The sequence below is a fragment of the Camellia sinensis genome, chromosome 6 (genome assembly GCF_055761805.1).
Source record: "Camellia sinensis isolate YWXY chromosome 6, ASM5576180v1, whole genome shotgun sequence".
NCBI classification, from domain to species: Eukaryota; Viridiplantae; Streptophyta; class Magnoliopsida; order Ericales; family Theaceae; genus Camellia; species Camellia sinensis.
In genome coordinates, this window is record NC_138966.1 from 70,343,059 (window position 1) to 70,362,239 (window position 19,181).

Consider the following 19,181-nt stretch of genomic DNA (forward strand, 5'->3'; position numbering starts at 1 on the left):
TTTCAAGCTTCAGTGCGAAAAAAGTACCTTTTCCGACCTAGTTTTCAAACCGGAAGTCCCGCGCTAGTTTCCACAAAATATGGTAGTCCCTTCGAAATTCAGCCATGGCACCAAGCTAGTCCACCAGAAACCGGTATTTTCCCATTGGTTTAAAAATTGTTATGAACACGGTAGCCTAGCTCGGCCCTGGTGTGACTTTGGATGGCTCGGCTGAGCAAACTCGCCCAGGGGCAAAGTGCAAGGGTGTGCCTGGCCAACCTAGTCAAGTCTACAAAGTTGAAATAAAAGTGTTATGCCCAGATAATTGGACCGCGCTAAGTAAATAGGCAGAGTAATATCAGCCTAGCTTGGTTACAGTTGCGTTACATACCATTTCTAATTCGGCCATGAAACAAGGCCAACTCAAGGTTTATAGCACGGTTGGTGTTCTATGCATTTCTAGTTCTGTCGAGTACTATCCTAAGGGTCACAAACAAGTTCATAGTTCGGTCACAGCATGATTTTGGATCAAAAATCATGTTCTAAACTGATTCAAAATCCAGTTGAGTGTGTCTTTAGGTTTGAGCGTGAGGTTTTTTGGGTTTATGGTATTTGCTCAAGTCTCTATTGCATATAACACGCATATATGGGAGATTAATTGCTATTCTTTAAAGAAAGGCATATCAGTTAAAACAGAGAAAATGGCATGAGGAACTTACAGATTAAGGGCGTGAAAGCAGAATTCAATCAAACAAGCCCCTGCGACTGGGATTGAGACTTGGCAGTAGAAGATAAGGATTTGGAGTTAAAAATGTGAGAGGTTTTCCAGAGGGCAGATGAACAGTAACAATGGACGTTTGAAGACTAAGGGAATAAGTGCAAAATGGAAGTAAAAAGGCGGGACTATTCAAATTTTGGAAGTTATGATTGACGGCTGTCACAGCGGTAGAGGCAATCAAGGGGAGCCACGTATCCCAGTAAGGGCGTGGTGTCAGCAGCGTGGAAAAGCGGGTTGTACTACGTCAAAGACGGGAAAACCGAGTGGGTTTTGTAGCTCGACTAGCCAAAGTACTTCCCTTTGGCTAATATCTTAGCACGGTTTGAAGGTAATAATCCTAGTCATGCTTCGCAAATGGAACTAAGGGCCAATTGAGAGGATAATTTATATGCATAAACCGGGCCGAGCTAGGTCCATTTGATTTAAGTATTGGGCCTAGCTAAGTAGCCTCCACAATTCGTAAGGGCGCACTTGCGGCCGAGCTAAGAGCTTTTATAGCTCGGTCTTGTGGTGTACAGATATCAGTCCAAGGACTGGAGCAGATTGGCTAGATGTAAACAGCAACTCGGACTGGGGTATATTTGTAGCATACTGGACTGAAGGTTATCTCAGTCGAATACCATCTTGGTTCTATCCAATGTAGAGCAGGGGCAGGCTAGCTCAATTGAGTGTACTACCGAGCTAAGGCAGGAGGTTAGAGCCGTCTCACTTGGTTGGTAGTGAGTAGGATGTTATGAGGATAGGGATTATCCTTGGGAGTGTGATTATTAGGAGGACTCTTATAAGGAGAGCTGGAGTCCTACTAAGATTGTGCCAGGTGGAATCTATAAAAGCTCATGATAGGACCTACGTACAGGTATCACAATTCTTATTCTCAAATACACAGAGCTTTTGTGTCTATAGTCTATTTGCTGACTTAGGCATCGGAAGGGTTTCCGGCACACACCCACCAGCTAACTCACGTTTGTATCTTCAAGTGATAAGACGAGGACGTTTGAAGGAGTGTAAACTTAATCAACAGAATTATACGAGACAGATTATTTCGTGCTCGTACAATTTTAATAAAATAAAATAAAAATTCAACTTTTTAACTGAGCTACCAAAATAATCTATCTTCATCCTCTCCATCCCAGCCCAACCCAACCCGAAGCTTCGTTTTTCCACCCTCTTCTACATATACATAAACATATAAATATATACATGGGTGAGAGGCGAGAGAGAGAGAGAGAGAGAGAGAGAGATATGGGGGTGGAGATTGTGGAGCCAAACACATGCATTCGGGGTTGCTGCCGGAGCGACTCAATTCCTCTGCATCTCCCACCTTCTTCCTACTCTCTCTTAAACCCAATTGCTCGAGGTATCAATCAATATATATGTGTGTGTACTTGTTTTTTTGTTTCTCAATTGCAATTCAAAGAGAAAGCTTAATTTGTGGCCCTTAATTTGTACCCCTCTTTGGCTTTGCTCTCACATTGGCTTTGTTGTTGTGAATGTGAAACTGAATTGGTGTGTATTCATTCTGTTTCAGGAGCAGAAAGTGTGGTTTATGAAGCTGTTTTGGATGGAAACAAGGTTGCTATGAAAAAATCCATTTTGTCTACGTCTGATCACATTGATAAATTCCACAAGGAATTGCAAATGCGATGGTCATTTCTACTCTCTCTCTCTCTCTCTCTCTCTCTCTCCATATATATAGTAGCTCATTTTGTCCTATTTAGCACACAAATATTCTCCACCTTTTCTCATTTTCTATCTCTGCCTTACGTGAATTCCAAATTAGCAAAACCCCTTTTTGTGTGTATATACATGTGTGTGTGTGTCTCACTATGTAAGTAACCAACTATAGTGCTATGATCAAGGCCTACCCTGAGTTGTTGGAGCCCTAAGAGGACTCTTGAAATTGGAGCCTTTTATATATAATCATTAAAAAAATTGCATGTAAAATAGTAAGTATTTACATTTTATATATATATATATATATATATATTTAAATTTGCTATTACCCACACAAATTTAGCTTGCAGATATAATTACTAAAATTTACTTACACAAATTAAGACACGAAGAAAAATCATTACAAGAGCTCAAAATGATAAGAATATTGTCTTGTTAGTTTTATAATTTGACCAAATTCAGTTTACAAAAAGGTATCAGTTAAATAATACCAAATAAAAATTGAACCAACTACAACAGTGTATCAGTTAAATATTACTTTTCTCACATTTTTTAATGCAAAATTACTAATTAAGCTTGCATAATCTATAAGGACCCTTTAGTTTAGATTGTGAACTTAGATTAGTTGTACTGAATCTTTATTTTTGAGCCTACTAATGCTATAAGAGTTAAAATTAATTAGGGGCCCCTAAATTTTGTTAAAATTTGGAGGCCCTTGGTGGTCTTGAATCAAGGTTGGGGCTGGCCATGATGCATTTGGGGGAGGAGAGGGATATTGATTCTGGAAAAGGATGTTGAGGTGGTTTTAGGTAGTTTTACCATTTTATCATTCTGTGCAAATCAAAATAGAATCCAAAGATGTTTGAGCACGGGGTAATTCAGGCATACTAAAAATCTGTCAGGGACATCAATTAAGGTGTTTCCTTCTAATAATAGTATAAAATATGCGCTTATATATGAATTTATGTGTGTAGATGTTTATGTATGTGTATTTGGTTTGTTTATTTGAATGTCTACATGTGATATGCGGGATTCTTTTTTGACAATTTGGTTATATGATGTGATGATGAAGCAAGTTAGATCATCCAGGAATCGCCACATTGGTTGCAGCACATGCAAAGCCTCCAAATTACATGTTTTTCTTCAAATTCTACGAGTCCCTAAATTTGGCAGAGAAACTACACATGGAAGAGTGGAATCCAACTTTTGATCAAGTGCTCACCATCTCAGTCCAGTTAGGTATGTCTTTGATGATCTTGGCTTCATTTGAGTTTGTTTTAATTTTGTGGAGTACACCTTAATTCCTTACCCGTCATTGAAATTCTTTGTATTTTCTTTGTGATATTATGTGCAAAATTCCTCTTATTAAGGGTAAATAAGTAGTATAGATTAGGCTGAACATGACACTCATAGACTCATAGTGTTTTATTACCTGTTATGATTTGTTTAGGTAATATGAAATACTTGAGATGATTCTTATAGGTGCTTAGTTCACATTGATGACATGTTAGTGATGTGGTGTAGATTTCAGGTTTAGGTTTCTAACTACTGTAAAGTTATATAGTGAATCTTTCCATTGGTGTTTTTCTTGCTTGAAGTCTCTTTTTACTTTGAGTGTTGCTAATGGTACTACTCGTGCTCTGCCACAATTATTACAAATGATAAATTTTCGAAATTCTTGGACATTTAGTCTTTTTTGGAAAAATAATAAATAAAGAAATGTAGTAAATCCTTTAAACAGAGCCTTCTATTGAACCTAAATTGTTTTCAAAGCATCTTTTCAATTCTGGACGAAAACAAAAATTTTAGCCCTAGTTTTTGTTTAGATGCAATTGAACGAGTAAAATTGTAACTTAAATCATAGATTTGTGTTAGGAGCAAAACTCCAACAACCCCTAGCAATAATAATAATAATAATAATGATAATAATAATATTTATCAAAAAAAATAATAATAACAATTATAAAAATTAAGCCATTAAACAATAAACACCTATGAAGTACGATACTCCAAAAATGGTGTCGTACGAGTACTGGGTACTTACCGGGTGTGGGTACGAGTACTGGTACGGCAGTACACGTACCGGGTACGCCGAATACATGCCGTGTACGGCAAATACATTTGGGTACGTCATGGGTACATTGTGGGTACGGCATGGGTACGACACCAGTACGGCAAAATGAATTTTTTTTTTTTCCCCCTCAGATGCTAGAATTTATTGCAGCCTTTATTATTATTCTTTCAATTTTGAAAATACCAAGTAATTTATTTCAAACACTCTTTACCTATGAGTCATGGTTTTGGTCTCTTTCGTATCCTGTTTTAGACAATCAAAAAAGAAAAAAAAATAATTGTATAACTTTTTAGACAAGTTCTCTTTTTAGTTTTGATATTGAAATTTTGATTTGTATGTTGGATGTTTGGCTATAAATTTTTAAAAAAATTAAAAAATATTGACGTAAAATTGATGTACCCAGCCGTACTAGTACCCTACTTTTTAAAGAATTTTCCGTATCGTACCCGTACCCGCACCCATGCTTCATAGATAAACACTTAAGGTTGCAAATTACTATTTGACGATTGTCACCGTCTAGAGGGAAAAAAGGTAATAAAAAAATTTAAAAAAATGATATGAAAGTCAAAATGTAAATGCTTTGGTATGTAACTTTATTTTGTTGATTAAGGTTGGAGTTTTCTATTTATTCGAGAGGCTTTTATAGGAACAAATGAAATTACAATGGACTTCATTTGATTGAAGGGTTGATATCATGTCTTTAACAAATTAGGAGCAATTGAAATAGGCGCATGCCTCGGATGCGCTTCGTTAATGTCATCTCACCTCAAGGATGGCAATGGATTGGGTTTTGAGTGTGAATTCTTACTTTTAAACTTAATTAATTTAGTGATACAATTTTATACTTTACTATAAACCTGACAATTTTGACCTACCTACCGCTATAGTTTACCCTACCCTGGCCCTCAGGTGCACCTTACTACACTTTGTGCCTAGGTGCGTGCCTAAGCACGCTTTTGATAGCATTGGCTTAGATTTTACACACATTCCATAAAACATACGTTGTCAATGATTAAGGATGTGCAATCTACTACCATGTGGTGTTCTTAAGTATTGTTTTTTTCAACATATAGGAATTAGTAGTGTTTTTTGTCAATTTTGAATAGATTATTCCTGATGCATCTAGAGAAGGGAAGCCAAACTTAGATTAGGTTATTGACCATTGACCAAAATAAAATAAAGAGATTAACTTATTGGTAAGTTTTAGCATGGTGCACAAGATTTATAAGAATGTCTAAACATATGAGTGATGATAATGAAGTATTTATGTCACGATGGACATAATGCTCTTCAAAAATTTTGATAAATATCCTTGAATTTTTGTAAAACATGGGAATAGCTAACGTGGAATATGATTTCAATTTTTAAAACATTCATGAATAAATAATGCAAATAATATTAATTTTTCTAAATTATTTCCAACATCTCACCAATTTAACCTGCATGGATAGCCTAGTAGTCAAAGGAGAGATATAAACTCAGATGTTTTGGGTTTAGCTCTTGCTGGCATCTAGACCCTGTCTTGGAGAGGTTCTTCATCATCCAAAAGGAAAAAAACCTCGCCAATTTTAAAATTTGGTATTGCTACTCAGCATCTTAGGTAGACGTCCTAATTAGATACCTCTTTAAGTTTCAGCTGAAAATTCTTGGAATTACTTTATGGATTTAATGGTAACTACTGAACCTCTTCAAATTACTCGTCTCATTAATTTAGAAATTCCAAATTTGTTTTGGTTTCAGCTCTCGCTGCTTCTTCTCTATTTCTTTCTCTCAACATCTTTTGCTTCCTTTGTCTCTCTCTTCTCTGCATATTCTTCTCTTTTCTGCATCTTCCCTGGTTCTTTCTCCTTCTCTGCATAGCTTAGCTTCGCTTCTTCTTCCTCTTCTTTACTGCTTTCTTCTTCTTCATCTTCCCAGCTGGTTTCTTCTTCCTCTCCCCTGTTGCTTTCTCTTTCTTCTTCTTCACTGATGTTGCTTCTATTCTCTGCTTCTTTGAATCTATTATCTACTTCCCCGCGTCTGCTACTACTCCTGCTACTGCTGATCTGTCTGTTCTCTGTTGTAGCTGTTGTTTTCTCTTCTCCGTAACTGTTGTTGGATCTTTCCTCTGTCATTGATGTTTCCTCTGTCACTGATGATGATGAGGATTTCATCCGTGTCCAATTACTTAATTTGTTTACTCTTTGCTTGGTACCACACGTGTGTTTTGATGGAATTCCTGTGAGAAACCAGTTTTCTTGTTTGGGAGTTTGGGCTGAATGTAGTAAAGTTCTCCATTTGAGTTATATCACTTGAAATTTTTTCTAACCAAAGTACCAAACTAAGCTAAATCCGAGTACATAGGAAGGAGAAACTTTGGAGCAATTTTTTGAAACGTAAACATCTCTTCAAACTCGAGATGGGTTTTCTCCGACAAGAGGGGTTTGATGTAATGTGGTCCCATAGGAAAAGATTGATTGCTGATTACTGGCATTGGATAAGCTTATTGCTGTATGTCTGTCCCTTTGTTTTGATTCTCTGTTTTATGAACGTATGATAAGGTTTATACTAAAGTTATAATGATCATGTTTCCTATTTTACAGCTAAAGCTCTGCAACATCTACCTAAACTTGGGATTGTACACAGGGATGTAAAACCAGCAAATATTCTTGTAAAGGCCATCATCATTTTCTGATTTGTTTTGTTTTGTTTTGTTTCTGATCTTTTTGTGGGTAAGACTTTGTGTTTCCTATTGAAGTGGTTGAATAATATGCTGCTGGTGCCTCTGTTTTTTTTTTTTTTGGCAGCTTGATGAAAACCTTCGTCCACATCCGGCAGACTTTGGTTTAGCAGAATATAAGAAAGATCTTAAACGAGTTTCTATGGAGAACTGGAGGTCATTTGGAAAGCCAACTAGTGGTTTCCATAAAAAGAATATGGTCGGCACACTCATTTATATGGCGCCTGAAATATTGAGAAAGGAGATACATAATGAAAAGTCAGATGTATATAGTTGCGGGTGTCCTTCACGTGTTGCATCTTGCATTTTTTGAAATTTGTTGTGCTAGCGTGTCCATGTCATATCTCTATTGTGTCTCTTGTCCATGTCCATACTTCTTAGAGTGTCTAATAATGGATTAAACACTATTTTCTTGGGCTGACTATTTTCATGTCGTACTTGTCGAAAAGCAAATAGAATGATTGGTCATCTTGATCATTCATGAATGCCTTAATTCACTTTATCTAACAAATTTCGTGGCAATGTAATAACAAGAAGGGTATGCATGTACTTTATATTGTTAGATTCGGGGATAACATTTCAATGCTAGATAGTATGTATAGACCGAGTCTTTTGCTTTGTTATCTAGGCAGCTTATTTCTCTTACAGTCCTACCTTGTCGTAGAACTTGGGATTTGATAGATCATTATCATTTGCAATGACATGTAGAAGAATTTATTTTATATAATTTCATATAAACATGAAATTTGATTTCGATGTGTTGCAGTGAACTGCTTACTGGTGTTGTCCCATATACGGATCTTCGTGCAGAAGCGCAGGTTTGACTTTTTCCTTTTACTATAACTCACTGTTTACATGGCTATATGGCTGTTAAATTATCACTCTTGCGAGTGGAGGTGTAGAAATGTGTGTGGGCCAGTAATAGCATAGATGAAGTAAATGTCTGAGGAGTTTGGCACCTCCTTGATGTTGATGTTACGTGCCCCGAAAGTGTTGGTGATGTAAGGGGTGCTAACTCCTATTTATAAGAGGGGGGGTCACAAGACCCATAACAAATTTCCTAGATATTTCTGTATTCCGTTAGGATATGCCACAACATGTGGCTGTGTATCAATCCCTTAGGATTTGCCTTGATCCCTGAGCATCCACACAAAAGGTCCAATGGTGTGGTATCTCTCTCTCAGTAAGGCTGGCTTAAGTGGCACTCACGGGGGTGTCGTAGTGATCAACACTTTAGTCTCTAGCCACCAAACCACAAAATCTTCCGCGGTGCTATGTTGAATACTTCAGCATATATAAGTCCTGCCTCTTTGACTTGGCTATTGGACGAATGGCACAGTGTTACTATCGCAGAGTTGAAGGACATGTAGTTTGACCACCATGGTGATTTAAGACAAGTGGAACACTTGAATCCTGCAGTTTAACCACAGCAGTTTCAAGCAAGCGTGGCATGAACTCATTTTCTGCGACTTGGGGTATATTTCCTGCCACTCTGTGTTGAAGGTCATGTAGTTTGACCACCACGCTAAGCTCTCTCATTTTCAGCCACTCTGTGTTGTTCAATCTCATTTAACATCTAGTGGGATTTCTCTTCCTGCTTTCTAGATTACTTCTCATACCATTCCTCATTTTTCTTGTCATTCAGTTTATGAGCACACATATGTTCATGCATATAACTGCTTATCAGGGTTCAGGTTTCCCATATAATTTTCATATTCTAAAAATTGTATTAAAAAAAAAAGGTTTCTGTTGAAGTTAAGTTTCTTCTGGACGTCCAATTCTTCACAGATAATATGTTACATCTTAATCTGACTGAATGCCCCCTAATCATTTGACCTGTCAACTATGCTTTTTAACATGGTTGTGCATCATGTGATCTGCTTGCAGGCCCACGCTGTGCTGGAAATGAACTGTACTGAACAGCAACTTATAGCAGCCGTGGTGTCTGAAGGATTGCGACCTGCTCTTGCTGGTCACAGCTCGTCTGCACCAACAGGTTTCCCGTCCTTGATACAGAGATGTTGGGATGCAAATCCCCAAAATAGGCCTTCTTTTGATGATATTATTCTGGAACTTGATCCCATCTTGGAATGCAGAAAGAGAGTAGAGGAAGACGAAAAGGAAAAGGCACTTGTTGACCCCTCTATCCCTCTTGGTGATGAGGGCATCCCGAGCCTTCTTGCTTATCAAAAAAGTATTAACTGGTTTACTGAGGGTGAAAACCTGTCAAAGAGATCTTGTCTCGCAGCTGATTCTGGTGTCAGAATTTGGCCTGATCCTTTTACTGATCCTTCAGCATACCATCCAGTGTTGTCTTGGGGATCCTTCGGTACTTGTGGGAGAAGGGAGACAATGGAGGACACTCACTTTCTTATGCCCCATATGTGCGGTGAGAAGGATATCCATGTGTTTGGAATCTTTGATGGTCATCGAGGTGCGTCATAAATTAAGAGCTACTTATTTTCATCCTATTGGTGTATTTGGTACCAAACTCAAGCAACAGTGGATTTTAATGAGAACTAAAGCTCATGTGGGTGATCACAATATTAATTAATAAACAATTGCTTGGGCATCACTTGAAGTGTTTCTTAATGAAACCAGAATGACATAATGAGCATTACAAAGCCCAACTATTACAAAATGGAATTATTTGGAAATTAGTTTTAAGAAATTAATGTTTAAATTCTTGAAGAATTCCTTTTTTTTTTCTTTTTTTTTTATAATTCTTTTTGGTTGTTTCCAAACATAGCCTATGTGTCGTGCATTAGTTGCTCTAGATTACAATAAAAATGGCAAGATCAAATGCAGGTGCAGCAGCTGCTGAGTTTTCTGCTCGAGCTCTACCAGGATTTTTGCAAAGTCTTGGTTCCATAAAAAGGTTTCTTCCATTCTATTATTCTCGTGGGCTCTTTACATTCTATAATCTATATATGAATGTATTTAATAAGAAGTACATATTTTTATTTTGTATTTGATAACAATGCAGTCCGTCCGATGCATTACTAGAAGCATTTGTCAAGACAGATGTTGCATTCAGGAATGAATTGGATTCCCATCGTAAATCTAAGGGAGTTATTCAGAAAGACTGGCATCCTGGTTGCACAGCCATTGTGGCTCTTATAGTCAGAAACAAGCTTTTTGTTGCTAATGCTGGCGATTGCAGGGCAATGCTATGCCGAGCTGGCAGTGCTTATGCTCTAAGTAAGGTGAGATCGGACTTGATTTATCAACTAAATGACTGTGTAGTTGAAACATTCTATTAGAATAAAACATGGGACCTTTTTTTAACATATTTTATTAAAAATTGTCTCCTTTGCTTACCCAAATGGGTTAAATTGTTCTCCAACTAATTCAACTTGACGCTGTAGGATCATGTTGCAAGTTGTCCTGAGGAGAGAGAACGTATTATCAGTGAAGGGAGACAGGTCAAATGGCAAGTTGACACGTGGAGGGTTGGGCCTGCTACTCTCCAGGTTTTCTTCTTATCCTTTGCTTAACGATATTCTAGAAAAATGTGTAGACTATTGTCTTCTAATATGGTTGTCTATTGTGAGGAAGTATTAATAAACTTATTTGTTTCGTCAAATTCTTTTTGCACCAAGTGTTAAGACACATGAACCACCACTACAACCCATATCTAGGGATATCTTGAGCATTATGATTATCAAAAATACTTATGATCACTAAAACATGAGCGAAAATATAAAAGGTAAGGAGTTGGTCCTCGAATCCTACTCCAACTTCTGAGCGTAGCGAGGAGGCTCCTTGTGTCCTGCATCGGCTGGTAGTTGTATGGAGGGTTCATCAGTTGTCACCATGAAGAGGAACATTATGCAAGTTGGGCTCAAAGCATTCGATGTGGTTGTTGACGGGGTTGATCGCAAGAAGATGTGGGTCGCAAAAAAGGGTAGATCTCTGCAAAGATCCCTGATGTTGGGATTTGAAGTTCCTTTGTTGGTTCAAAAGAAGCTTCTTAATTCCTGAAGAGAGGTCTTTTGGGCAGTCTCAACCTCTCGGAGGGCGCATAGGCTTTTGGAGGTCTAGAGACTGGTGAATAGGAGTGGTTGCTCCTTGAGGTTAGGATTTTTGGGGCAAATCAGTGGCAGGTTGTCACACCCCAATTTCAGATTAGAAATCTAAGGCATGATGGTTAAGGGTTTAAGGCTAGTTAAGATTATTAAGTTAAAATAGTGAGATCTTCTATTGTAAGTTCATATTAGATGTGGACTGATTCAAAAGAGTAGGGTGATTGATGTATGTTTTAAAGCCTAATTTAGTGTTCAAGGGTTCAACAACAAAAATGGAAACGAATAGCAAAGCAAATGATTTAAATTTCAATAACAAGACTTGCTTCATATGTGTGTGTGTTTATAATCCTAGTGTATAAAAGTAGCACACACCGAACTCTCTTTCCTCCCTACTTAAATCCCATTACATTACACAAAAGAAATAGTACAGGTACAACTTTTAGGTATATACTGTTAGAATATATAATATATTATGTTAGTATAATATTATGTATATTATTATGTTTAGCTTTAGCTTTAATAATTAGTATAGCTTTAGCTTTCATAATTAGTGTAGCATTAGCTTTATGCTTTCGGTGGCTCTCTCTCCAATGTATCACAGGCTATAAGAAGAGAGCTAGGCTCCCTTCGTAAATCAATCTATGAAATACACATTTCATTGATTCACTTGTTCTCTCTCTCTATCAATTTTATCTAATATGGTATCAGAGCTATAGGTTAAACTCTTGGTGTTCTTCGTCTTCCGGCGGGCGGCAACCTTGCCTTGACCGTCCGCCGGGCCTCAACCTATTCTCCTTTTGAACTTGTTGACAGTTGTATCGACAACAGCTCTACAATATTGACGCTTGAGTTCACTACTGGGCGTGTCTCAAGCCCATGCACTATCATCTTGCTTCTGCACACCAACATTACTGGTTACTCCGTGATCTCCGGCTTAGCCATGGGCATGGAACCCATGCACCATCATCTTGCTTCTCTCAATGCCAAGATTTGTGCTGCTTCCACCACGTATTGTCGGGCACCTCCATTGTAAAACCCATCTGCGAAAATGCAGATTACAACACTCCTTAGCACTACAAATGAATCAAGTGCCTCTGGGTGTTGACACTCTTCTATGTATGTCCAGCTTCGACATCCTTAGCGTCGCAGACTTCATTTTCATCTACAGGCGAGTCCTCGACCCTCTAATCGCCAGGCTACGAAAACCTAGCCCTTAGAGGCCTCACCAAGCTTCCAAGAATGGGGTCATGCACACTCGAACGGCGGCAACATTTCTCCCACTCGAACACCCACAAAACAACTCCAACGACACCACGGTACCTGCTGGAGCGGCGCGACTGAAATTGGGCAACAAGACCAATCCATCTGCTATTGCTCCCGAGTCTCAGGCGGGCTTGCCTTCATCTCGCAGCCCGATTCGGAGCCTTGCACTGCCGTAGGAATACTTTAACCATCAGCACCTACTCTTTCTCTCCCTAAACTGTTATTCTCTCTCATACAATGGATTCCGGCGGCGACAGTCCGACGGAAAACACATTCCGGAACCCTCGCCGGAGCTCCAACACCCAGAGATCCCATTGAACTCCATAATCTCCAGCAATAGATTCTCCTCTTGGTTCTGTTGTTCTTCACCTCTGAAACTCTCTCAAACAGTGCGTTGCACACTACCCCAGGAATGATGATCACTCCCCCGGGCCCCATGCACATGCACCTCGAGAGACCGATGTAGTGGTGTTGTGCTTCTTTTTCTTTTATTATTAAAAACTTAGTTGGTGAGCCCCTTTCACACCCATGTTTCCCACTACCCACATACCCACCACACTTTTTTAATATTTCCACCTTTTCGTTTTGTTTTTATTTTTTTTTTTATTCATCAACCCACCTGGGCATGTCTCATCCGGGTGCTTATTTTCTTTTCTTTTCTTATCTCTCTTTTTGAACATTACAACACAGCACCAGCACATTAGTTTTCCATAATCAACTCCCAGCATCACTCCATTTTCCAGTTCAGCTTTCACCCCAACAACAACCAAAAAAAAAAAAAAAAAAAAAAAAACTTCTAAATCCTTATTCAAAGCAGCCTCTCTTTGCTCTTGAGGCTGTGATCATTGCCGATAAGAACACTGATTCTTCATCACCATACTCATCCAAGCCACCCCATGGCGCACTCCCTAAGTCGCCCCCTTGGTGCACCACCAAAGTCTTTTACATCGGTCCGGCATGACCCCATAAACTGTCCCGACATTGATTCCGGTCAGCTTCTACAACGGTCCGGCATGACCCCATAAACTGTCCCGACATTGATTCCGGTTAGCTTCTACATCGGTCCGGCATGACCTCGTAAACTGTCCTGCTACAACGGTCTGACATGACCATACAATGTCTTCACCAACAGTCCGACACGACCATACAGTGTCAACTATCCTCTTTTATTTTATGTATTAGTTTATCTTCATGTTTTGTTCCTTTTCAAACTCAAGTTGGTTTTACCTATCCTCCTTGAGTTTGAGGGGGGATGTTAGAATATATAATATATTATGTTAGTATAATATTATGTATATTATTATGTTTAGCTTTAGCTTTAATAATTAGTATAGCTTTAGCTTTCATAATTAGTGTAGCATTAGCTTTATGCTTTCGGTGGCTCTCTCTCCAATGTATCACAGGCTATAAGAAGAGAGCTAGGCTCCCTTTGTAAATCAATCTATGAAATACACATTTCATTGATTCACTTGTTCTCTCTCTCTATCAATTTTATCTAATATATACATTACACTTTACAATCAGCTCACAACAGTACAATAAAAAAATACGGTAAATTACGTTAAACCCCCCTCAACTATGACCTATTTTTGAGTTGCCCCCTTAATGTTTTAAAGGCAACACTTACCCCCCTTGAAGTATATGAATTGCAAAAGTCATTAACACTGTTAACAGAAATTATTAAGTTACCCTTTTACCCTTCAATTGTATTACCAGACTACCATTATCTTCTTCAACCACTACCTAATTTCTTCCAAACCCTAATTAAATCAATTCAATCCCAAACCCTTGATTTCACAGTGTCTCCACAATTCCGATTAACAAACACAACAAATTCATTTGACAAAGGGAGTAAAGTCAGCCACTGTGAATCACCACAACAATCCCATATTTTTGCAGGACCTAATGATCAACAAAGGGAGTGAAGTTTGGGGGTGGCAATGGATATAGGGTTGTTGTTTAAGGGCTTGGGGTTTTGAACTCATTAAAGAGAGAGAGAGAGAGAGAGAGAGATGAGGGGTTGGCAATGGCTACAACAGCTTATGGCAATGGCAATGGCAATGGCGACAACGGTGGTTGAAGACAATGGCCCACCTCTCTTCATCTCACTCGCCACATGCAACTCCTCTTCCAGCCTACACCAACTCCTTTTTTTTTCTTTCTTTAACCAATGGCATCTCCTTCATTGTTCCTCCCTCCTCCCATCTCTGCACCACCACCTTATTTCCCCCACCACTCACCACCTCCCCTTTCGATTCCCACCAAGCCGAAACCCCTTGCCCACAGCCTCCCTCCCACTGATCAAACACCCCAATACACATTGAAACCCCTCAACACTAAAAGCCCTATATTAATTCAACATATGTCCACTAAAATCCCCCCACCTAATCAACGTATCACCATCAAAACCCTCAATTATTTTGCTGTGAAACTTTTTTATCAAATCATAATGGCTTGGCTAATAAGGGTTCTCTAGTTGGTATTAGCCATGAGAGTTTCTAGTTATGGCTTGGCATTTCTGGCCATGTAGAGTTGCTGGTTGTGTATATATATACAATGTATGTATATATAATAAGGCTTTTTTAGTCATAAATTTTTAATTACAGTATGATACATTTATGCCAAATGACTACCGGTGTGATGACAGAAGAGGTTTAGAGTTACAAAACAAAACTATAAGCGGGTTGAGTGTTGAATTTTAAACATTGATTTTTAACTTGACAATGGGTCATAGTTGAGAGGGGTTTACTGTAATTTACCCTAAAAATATATATGTTGTTAGAATAGGAAATTGGTAGAATAGGAAATAATGAATTGTATTCTTATTTATTCTTTTTTTAGTTGCTTGAATTATGCCCGTAATTGATCAGAATTATCAATATAAAAGGGAATGAAGTCTAACTCATTTCCTAACTCTTTCTTTTCTCTAAACCTACATATGTGTATATATATGTATGTATGTATGTATATATATTAATATAATTTACACTAAAACATTGATTTTTGTTCTTTGTGTGGTGTAGCTAAAATTAAATACAACAATAGGTTGAGTATAGGAAGATTCATAATTCTCAACCAAACTTGCTAGCATGTCCACCAACAAAGCACACCTACAGTAGGCAAACATTTTTTCTTTAATTTGTTAAAGTTATATATTCCGTTATTTTTATTTTTCCTTCATGTCTTGTGAGGGCCTGAACCTTGCACCTTATCTTTTTGGGTATTAAAAGATAGCACTGAGCTAATAGCTGATATTTTATTTATTTTATTTTTTAAATTCTAAATAATGAATTAGAAACAAAAGGTTGGTTTCTATTTAATGAGGTTTCTGTAAACTAGATTTAAAAAATAAAGAAACAAGAAGAGGATGGGTAAACAGGAACACATGGTCCCTGCCCGGCCCCACTCTTTGCCCGTGCTTCCAGTATTCAACATGATGTGAAAGCAATAATCAATAATTTGTGGTTGAATTTGAAGTTTATTAATTACATATTTTTTACAGGTTACGCGGTCTATTGGTGATGATGATCTGAAGCCTGCTATGATTGCAGAACCTGAGATAACTGAGACCATACTGTTTGTAGAAGATGAATACTTGGTAAGGTCCTTTGATCTGATAATCTTCTGTTATCTGGGGTTTATTATTTGTGTGCTACGAGAAACTAATAAATGGATTTGTGGCTTCTAAATAGACTTTTATGTACAGTTTCCAGGGAAATCAAAAATTTTAAATAACTGCAGTTGCATCTGCTTTAATCACTTTAAAAGCATTTGTTCTATATGCCATTACCAAACACAATTTTCTGTAGTGCCTGGATGATCGTAGCACAATTCATGTTCTTGCAATTTGAAATTTGTAGGCCCCCAATTTAGGAGGTCCCGTACTTGGAAATGTTATTAGCAAGACAATTGAATAATCCTGAGATATATTATTGAAGTTTGAAATCTGTAGCCTTACAGAACAAGATTTTCTCCAAGTGTTTCCCACAAACACTCCATTAATCCCAATAGTTTAAAAACCCTTTTACGAATGATGTGGAAAAGAAGTAACACAAGGTTTTAGAACAATAAACTTTTAAGGAGTTGAATTTAAACAACAAAGCTCAAAAGCAAAAGAATATGGAAGTTGAAGCTCAAAACTTGAAAGATCTTGATGGGTATTACATTTAATCCTTCCTCCCATGTTTGTAGACATGTAAAAATCTTGTTTTATAGCCCTTCGTCTCATTTTGGTCATTCCAATGCAGTAAATGCGTCTCTAGCAGTTGAAACAAAGTAGCTGTTGCATATTTTAGAATTTAAATTTCACGACGAAGGAGTCAACTTATTTTGAATCTAGGTGAAATCTGAAGCTCTCAGAACTTTTCTTAAGGGATTCGATTTATTTTGTCAAGGAGTTGACTAATCCTTTTATCTGCACGACAACTGGAGTTCAAGGTCGAATCATTTATTTGAGGTCGACTCAAGACCTTCAATGTTTTTAAGATTTTCACGTGTTAAGCATCTCAAACTCATCCCAAACCCTTTCTAACTCCAAAATAATTTAGATAATGAACATTTAATCACAAAACAAATATCAAAGACTTATTTTGGAGCTTTTTAATCTCAATCATTACAGCAGGAAAAATGTAAAACTTTTAAAACACTTGTACTCCTTTTGTAATGAATTATTCATCAAATACTAATGACAAAATCATGTTACATTCTCATATTTCATTAAGCCATCCAATAGCTAACACCAAAGGATATTGACAATTCAAAGTACAAGTTTATCATTTGCTAGCCACTCGCTAATTTTGTATTGTGAAATATCAAACATATATCACTGTAAAACACAATCAACAAAAGCATCATAGACAATATCAAAACTAAACCATAGGTCTAATTTCTCTTTCATTTGAAGCATTTTGAGGCTTCTTGAATTCAACCCTTATTCTTTTGTTATGTCTACAGTTAAAATAGAATACAAGTATCTTGGCAGACTAACCCCAAGGGGTTGGCCTAGTGGTCAAGACCTGGGCCTGGGGTGTGCTCCCTTCAAAATCTTCTAAGTGCAAACAATTTCTAGGACTTTGCCCCGACCCCCCACTAGTGGATGGTGGGATTGGTCTTCCGGAGTAGTCGGTCTAGTGGGCCAGATGCTGAGTTATCAAAAAAAAAAAACTATCTTGGCAGACTTGTAATTATTCTAATTTGTATTATGCTTTTCGTTTGTTAGTGCATAACACAGGTAGGCACTCAGATCAAACTTATTCAAAAGAGATCGTATACCACAATTTGAACGATTATGGTTTATGCCTTTGTTTTTCGGTTCTAAAAATAAAAAAATTCTAGCGACCTTGCCCTATCTCTTCCCTCCCCATTCACACCTCATGGTTTCAAAGCATTGAAATAAGACAATACAGGGAGGGTGTGGAGTAAGGCTAGAATGAGAGAGTGTTCTGACGATTGAACTTCCATAGAACTACATGTAAAGTGAGACAGTCCATACCTAATATTAGGAAGATAACCTCTCTAGTATATTTGGGACTGGTTAAGTTTGAGATAACATTATAGTGTTAAAGATATCAGAATATATGAAGATCCATAACTGAAGGGATTTGATTGTATCTCCCACTTTATATATATGGTGTACCATGTAATCAAGAGGATTAAGTAGTGTGAATAAAAGATGTAGCCCATAGGGCTTTGTATGTGTGGACGTAGGCCAAGATTGACTGAACCACATTAACTTTTTGTGTTCTTTCTTCTCTCTTTTCTATTTTTATTATCTCTTCATATTCAACCTTCTTGTCATATTACCAATATCAACTATTAACACCTACCTTCACATGCTTCTCATATTTCTGAACTTGGAGTTATATTCTTTTAGTTTAGTGATCTCTAAAAAATGATCTTTTGAAAAAAATTACAGTGGCTGAAAAGGGGGGTAGGAAGTAAAACCCTAGATAATTTTGCGACCTTTATGCTTTTCCCAATAATTCTTATTTAATTCAAATGCTTATGATGTATGTTTCATTTGTAATCAGACCATTTTCAAAATTTTGCTTTATTTATGACGGATGGTTGTGACTTGTTAGCATATCACATTTTTATAGAGAGAGTAACAATATGTGTTCGACTGTCAGGTTATGGCTAGCGATGGCTCTGGGATGTTATGAGCAACGCAGAGATTGTTTGCATAATAAAGGACACAGTGAAAGAGCCTAGGATGTGCTCAAAGAGATTGGCAACCGAGGCTGCTGAACGTGGAAGCAAAGATAATATAACTGTTATTGTCGTTTTCCTGCATCCTGTATCTACTGCAGAGAGGATTTACTAGGTTTGATGGTATTCTTATACAAATTGTTTTGTATCTATGAAATTAATTTTAGTGAGACATGGAAATGAACCAGAGGTGGTAGGAAAAGGTTTACCTCCTCGTCTTGTGGAAATTGTATGTGTACATTTATTTTTAGTGGGAAACTACACAAAGCATATGCTTGTATTATTGGATTTCAATGTGCATATATGGAATAATATTGTTAATAGATGTTTAATGTGTTCATAGTGCGCGCGCGCGCACACACACTCTCTCTCTCTCCCCCAAAAAGGCATGAACACTTCATTAAAATTAAACTGTACTACATGATTAAGGCAGGAATTTTTGATATGATAATACGATTC

General features: G+C 37.6%; 1 pseudogene across 1 annotated transcript; it reads left to right on the forward strand.

Moving 5' to 3' along the window:
* Positions 1-1,984: 1,984 nt before the first annotated feature.
* On the forward strand, positions 1,985-18,949 carry LOC145792688 (protein kinase and PP2C-like domain-containing protein; annotated as a pseudogene). The gene is made up of 13 exons (XR_014332432.1): positions 1,985-2,114; positions 2,286-2,403; positions 3,504-3,670; positions 7,088-7,155; positions 7,292-7,503; positions 7,873-7,884; positions 7,991-8,042; positions 9,112-9,658; positions 10,033-10,102; positions 10,211-10,430; positions 10,593-10,697; positions 16,018-16,113; positions 18,644-18,949. The product of XR_014332432.1 is annotated as a protein kinase and PP2C-like domain-containing protein (transcript).
* The last annotated feature ends 232 nt before the right edge of the window (positions 18,950-19,181 follow it).